The 6,246-nt window shown below is 51.4% G+C and overlaps 1 long non-coding RNA gene across 1 annotated transcript; it reads right to left on the minus strand.

Annotated features, from left to right (window-relative positions):
• Positions 1-712: 712 nt before the first annotated feature.
• Positions 713-3,436, minus strand: LOC134421734 (uncharacterized). Its single transcript, XR_010028680.1, has 2 exons — positions 2,555-3,436; positions 713-866 (listed from the first exon to the last, which is right to left on the minus strand). It is a non-coding gene; the product is annotated as an uncharacterized LOC134421734 (long non-coding RNA).
• Positions 3,437-6,246: the final 2,810 nt, after the last annotated feature.

Genomic DNA, 6,246 nt, shown 5'->3' on the forward strand with positions numbered 1-6,246 from the left:
GCCTGGTACTTGGCCTTGTTGGACATCACACATCTGGCCTTGGCCCATGGATCCAGGCTTTGCAGAGCCTTCTGCCCATTAATAAAAATTCACGCAACAAACTGGTCCTTCCTGTGACTTACTGAGGATGCACTTGATTCCTTTTTCCAGACCACATGATGAGGATATCAAAAAGGACTGGCCTGAAAACTGAGCCCTGGAGAATCCCATTTGTGACCCTTCGCCAACTGGATTTAACATCACTCCCCAATACTCCCTGGGTCCGGCCATGCAGCCAAGACTGCACCCTGTCCAAGCCATGGGCTGCAGCCTCTCCAGGAGAATTCTGTGGGAAAGCATGTCAAAAGCTTTACTCGAGTCTGGGTGACACATATCCACTGCCTTTCTCTCATGTACTAGGCAGGTCACCCGCTCATAAAAGGAGATCAGGTTTGGCAACATTCCCAGAAAATACGGAACTTTCATGGAGGTGAAAGAGAGCTTTTTAAGGGGTATGTGAATATGCACAATAGATCTAATCCTCAGAGAAAATGCCACCCGCAAACAGAGTGGGTTCAGCTGTGGAACTGACTTTCTCAAACACTAGAACATGGTCCAGTCATTTAGACTATATGGGCAATGCTACTGTACATGAAAACTATAAGGTAATTATACGTAACAGATTTAACTTTTTTCCTAATTTTAAACAAAGAAGGGGCAGTAAACCCAACACTTGTCAACAAAATTCCTTTAATATTTTCATGTGAGGAGGTGAATCCTCGCTACACCATTACTCCCGCTAATTATGCAAAATAAACAAGTAACTGCAACAGCCTTAAAAGTTGATTTTTTTTTCACATTTACAGGCTAGGTGCACTAACTTTTCCCTGAAAAGAAAAAAAATAGGAAAGGTAAATTTAAATTTAAAATTATCACCATGATGTAAATTTCCTGTTGAAAGAAATTATTTAGATTGTTTTTCTCGGGAGTTCCCTAAATTTTTCTAATTACACTACTGCATTTTCTTTTCAAGTACATTTTATTGAGCTTTTGTCAGAATTCACTGTCACCAAGAACAGTGTGTAACACTAGTGATTCTATCTGATAAATATGGTATGTCATCTGAAAACTGACTTTCCTCAAAAAATTAGGAAATTCTCAACAGGATTTCTGTCTTGTTTTATTTGGGCTCATTGATGGATAAATCTCAAACAGAGTATAAAATTAATATTTAGGTATCATTATAACTTCTATCAGAAACATGTGATAAAAATTCTTCACCGTCTCCATTGATAACCATTTCAAATTCTCATTCCACCATCAATATTCCAGCCCCCCAGGAGTTTTAGCTCCCACCCAAGAATCCCCAGTCACTGTGCCAGACCCTGCATAAGTTGTCCTGGATGCCCACAGCCCCGTTCACAGGTCTAGCACCTTTTCCATTCTCATTCAAACTGCCAGCCCCGCAGTCCACTTCCCAGCCCCACAGTGCGCCCCAAGAGCTGCCATCACAGGCACAGGCAATATTCTACCATCGACGGGGTTTTCAGGCGCCAGCTTGCAGCCCCCTTTTCCCACTCCACACATCCTGTTCTACTATTAGCGGCAATACCCAGCCCCTGCATCCATGTCACAGGCCTACAGTGATCTCGGCGCAAGAACACTAGAGTCAGTGCGCTAGCCCCTGCATATGTTCCCCTCGGGGCTCACAGTCTCATTGTCAGCCTTAGCTTCTTATCCATTTTCAACCACAATCCCAGCCCCACACTGATTTCAGCTCCATCCCTAGATATGCCATTACAGATCTAGGCAATGTTATGGCATCGACGGGGCTTTCCAGCGCAAGGCTGCAGTGCCCTTTCCACTCCACACATCCTTTTCTACTTTCAGTCACAACACCCAGCATCCGTATCACAGACCTGCAGTGAGTTGAGCACATAAATCATAGAGTCTCCATGCCAGACCATTAGCTTCCATCCCATATGCAGTCTCAGTCCCAACCCCACAGTTCCCCTTTCCCAGCCTCAGTGATCTCAGCTGTTGACCCACAAGTTTTATTTCATTGCCAGCTCTCTTCTTCCAGCTTCACTTTTTTCCAGCACGGACAAGCAAAGCTGCTCTCAGGTTGAGACAACATGGTTTTGGCTTTGGCTGAAGTTGTGAGGTTTGCCCTCCACATTCAGTATCACCATTCTCACCCCATTCTGGCAGTTGTCATTCTATTTCCAGCTTTTTCATTTTGTGTGAGTATCCCTACAGTGAGTATCCCTTTGAGCAGTGACTGATGATGCAGCACTGCAGTCCCCACCCTGGCCCCAGTGATTTCAGCTCCTGTCCCACAAGCTTTATTTCACTGCCAGCTCTTGTCTTCCACTTCCTGCTCAACGTCTTCACAGCAGTGCCACATAACACTAGTAACTGCTTCTCAAGGCAGGATCTTTGTTTTAGCTCTAGCTCTGTGTGGTTTGAGCTCAGATCACAGCCCTCACAGCAATTTCAATTCCAACCATGCAGTTCACCTCCCCGCTCCACAATCCCTATCCCAGCCCCACAGAGGTTTTACATCAAACCCTACCATATTTCTGTCTCCTCCAGCTCTGCTGCCTCAGCTCCAGCTCCTCAGCTTCCTACTGGCTGCAGCTAAAAGCTGCTCATGCTTCTCACTGCACCTTGGGGCTGTTGATAAGGCCACAAATCAGTTACTGCCATCATTACAATTTCAGTATCTCTAGAAGCTCTCCCATCCACCCACCCAGCCCTAAGTGGCATCCCAACTCTGGGGACACTGGAAGCCTGAAGCTCAACATCCACCCTCCCCCTCACCCTGGCTCTCAGCCCAGCACCTGCACAAAGGCCCCCTCACCTCCCCTCAGGCAGCTCCGGGGGCTGGGAACAGCCACTGGACTCCTGCCCCCCCATCCCAAAAGGCACTCTTGGGCTGGTTCTTGGGCCCTAGAACCCTCTGAGCCCCCACACCCTCAGCCCCTCGTTGGTACCACAGGGCAGGGGCTGGGAACCCCCAGGCATAACCTGCAGGCCCTGTGCTGCAGCTCCATGCCTTCCTCCCATGGCATTTATCTAGCCTCAGCATTTCCACCCCTCCACATTGTTTTGGGCCTGACTCATGCCAAAATCATTATTCCACACCCTGGGGTTTTATGTCCCCACTGCTCTCACAACTGGTGTTTCAGCCCCAGTCCCACAACCCTTACCGAATTAACATGACATATCTAGTAAAGAAAACAAGCCAAACAAAAGTAATAAAACGAGCAATAATAAAACATCACAATAAAGAAAAAAATCATTATTATTACAAATGAAAACAAAATAAATAAATGAAAATGCAAAAAGCAAGCTTTATTCCTCGTATTCTGAACATTTCTTTAAATCCAGAAACCGCGAAGCAGCTACTTCCCAGCCCCCAGTGACAGCAGGCGGCGCCCCCCCCCCACCGCGCCACTCCAGGCCCCACACCAGCCGCCGGCTACCCGAGCCACGCAGGGCGCGGCAGAAAGAACTGGACACGGCCGGCCCCAGATACTGCCGCAGGCATCGCGTCCGTGCTCACCAGCGCTCCCCGGATCAGCTGCCGCGGGAGTCCCGTCCTGGCGCAGCGCCGCTCCTCGGACCGCGCATCCGCAGCTCCCGTCGCTCCCAGCTTCGCCGCCGAACTGACGCCGCTGGCGCCCCAACGCCCGCTATTTATGCCCCACGGGCGGACAGCCAGCCAATCACAACCCGAGGCAGCGCCTGCCGGCTCCACCAATCCCAGCCCGCCCATTCCCGCCGCGCTCGGATCCGCGACTCCCCGCGGTCCCCTCAAGCGCTGCTCCCGCCGCCGCCATTGCTGTGGCCGCGTCCGCCCGCTCCCCGCCGCCTGCCCGCTTCCCTGGACCAGAACCTGATCCCGACCAGGACCTGAACTGGAAGCTCCCGGCCGCCCTTCCCGTCCGCAACAGCGCCTGCCGAGGCAGCGGCAGCGGGGACGCTGCTCCGCCGGCTCCCAAAGCGGCGGTGGCGGGAGCGGCGCCTCAGACGTACGGGCGAGCGGGGCCAGTCTGAGGCGGCGAGCCGCGACTGAGCGGGCTGAGATTGGCGGGACCGCTTCCGGTTTGAAAGGGCGGCTGTGATTGGACAGGGCGGACGGAGAAAGGCGGGCCGTGATTGGCAGGCTTGGGAGCCGTCAGGCTGAGGCCCGTGGGAGCGTGGGGCGGAGCTCGGGCTGCCCGAAGGGCTCGCAGGCGGCGGCGGCGCTCCCGCACGCGAAACCCCCGTCCCCTTCTCCGGCCCTCTCTCGTGCCCAGGTCCCGGCGAAAAGACCCCCGCAGAGCCCCTACCGGAGCGCCCCATCGGCACTCGGGGCAGGAGGCGGAGAGGAGTGTAGCCCGGGAGGGGTTCCGGGTCGCAAAGGCGGACTCTGCGGCAGCAGCACGGACTAGGGAGCGGCGGTGACATGGTGAGGAGGGGGCTCGGCAGCGGCGAGTGGGGAGGGCGTCTAGAGCCCGCTGCGGGCTCTGGGTGCCTCTTCCACCGCAGTGCTTCCGCTTCTGCGGGGACTTGGCCTGCCCCGACTGGCCGAGATCAGCACTCTGGCCAAAGTTAAGTGCCCGCGTCCCCCTGCCCGCCCTCCGCCTGCTGCGGGCCCGCTGCTCACCCTCCTTCTCCCCCACAATGGTCGGATGTTATAGACAATAAAACAATATTGGCTTTCCCATTCATAGATTAGCTTTTTGCATCACTAGTATTTTGATACGGTACAACTCGTACTTAACTTTTTACTGCTTTGTATAGTGTAATATGCCAGTGTATAGATGCACTGTGTATTTCATATGAATAGTAGTGTGATAAATATATCGTAGGCTTTAGCAAAATATTAAAATAGAAACTAAAATACTTTTATGTAACTAACTCAGAGAATGGTGTAAAATAATTATTCTGTTTCTTCTATCTGCGGACTGGCCCTACCAAGTGATAACAGTGACAAAAACAGAGCTTAAGCATCCAGGAAGGATTTATCGACTCTTATCGGTGTTATCAGGGCGTTATCTTTTTTCCTAAGAAATACTTCAAACCTAACATTTGGAAGGAGTTCAGAATACACACCCAGGACTGCCATGCCCCGCAAAGTGTTATCTCCGAGCAGATTGTCTCTATGGTAAACTCTGTCACACTAGAAATGGTAGGAAGCAGAATCCAAACTACAGCACAAGCACCTGTAAGGAAAAGGTACCTCTGTTCGTGAGATAGAGTAACTTCCACCCTAATGTTTCAGAGTAAGTTGACATGAGGGCCTGTGGGAGGCCAAGGCCACCTACACCTCTACTTCCTAGAACCGCTGGTGTCAGAGGAATACTGCGATGTTTGCAGTTTTACAACTGGAAGGAAAACTGGCACTGGGTCGGGGGGCGGCAGTACCGCTCTTTGTCCACAAGGCAGCAGCAATGCCGCCGAGCTCAGGCCTTTAGGGGCAGACAGAACGGAGGCAAAAGGTGCCAGAGAGCCCTTCCCATTCCCTTCAGCCCCTGCAGCTGTTCTTATGCTTTCAGGGCACTTGATTGGTTCATTCCTAGATGAAAACGTTATGTCTTCATTTTCAAAACTACTACCCATCTCTAGTCAGAGTTTCCTGTATACAAATGAGTGGATAGAGAGAGGGTTTCTTTCCAAATGAATTTAGAGATAAATTCCTATTATTTGCCAATACCTATAAAAATGAAAAACTTGACAGGTTTTAGCATTCTACACCCACCCCTCCCTGTGAAATTTCTGGCAGTTTTGGGTCCCTCTGGGGGAGGGCAACTCACTTTGACTCCCCCCTCGTTTCCCACTCACCTGCTCTCCCACTGCAGTGGGGCTCCCTCTCCTAGGGACACTGGGGTGCCCCCAATGGCATCAGAGCCCCGAGTCTTCACCCCCTTTTCCTTACCCCCAGAGAAGGCACAGAACGAGTCTAACTGCCCTGGACAGCAGCGCAGCACTTCTTTCAAGCCCTTTCCTCATGTACATCCCCCCAAGAAGGTGACTCTGATGCAACAAGAAAGGGGGGGCAACCCCCAGAAGGGCTTAAGTTTCTCCCCAGCCTCGCTGTCACAGGCAAGACCCAGAAACAGGAACTGACAGTGGAGAGGACACAGGAAGAAAGAACAGGGTGTAAGATGAAATTGACCAAAAAAAAAAAAAACCAAAAAAGTCCCAACCAAACAAAACACCCCTGGGATGGGTAGCATGACAGAGATGGATTAAAAAAGAACAGGGACAGCGAACGTG

The sequence above is a fragment of the Melospiza melodia genome, chromosome 9 (genome assembly GCF_035770615.1).
Source record: "Melospiza melodia melodia isolate bMelMel2 chromosome 9, bMelMel2.pri, whole genome shotgun sequence".
Lineage (NCBI taxonomy): Eukaryota > Metazoa > Chordata > Aves > Passeriformes > Passerellidae > Melospiza > Melospiza melodia.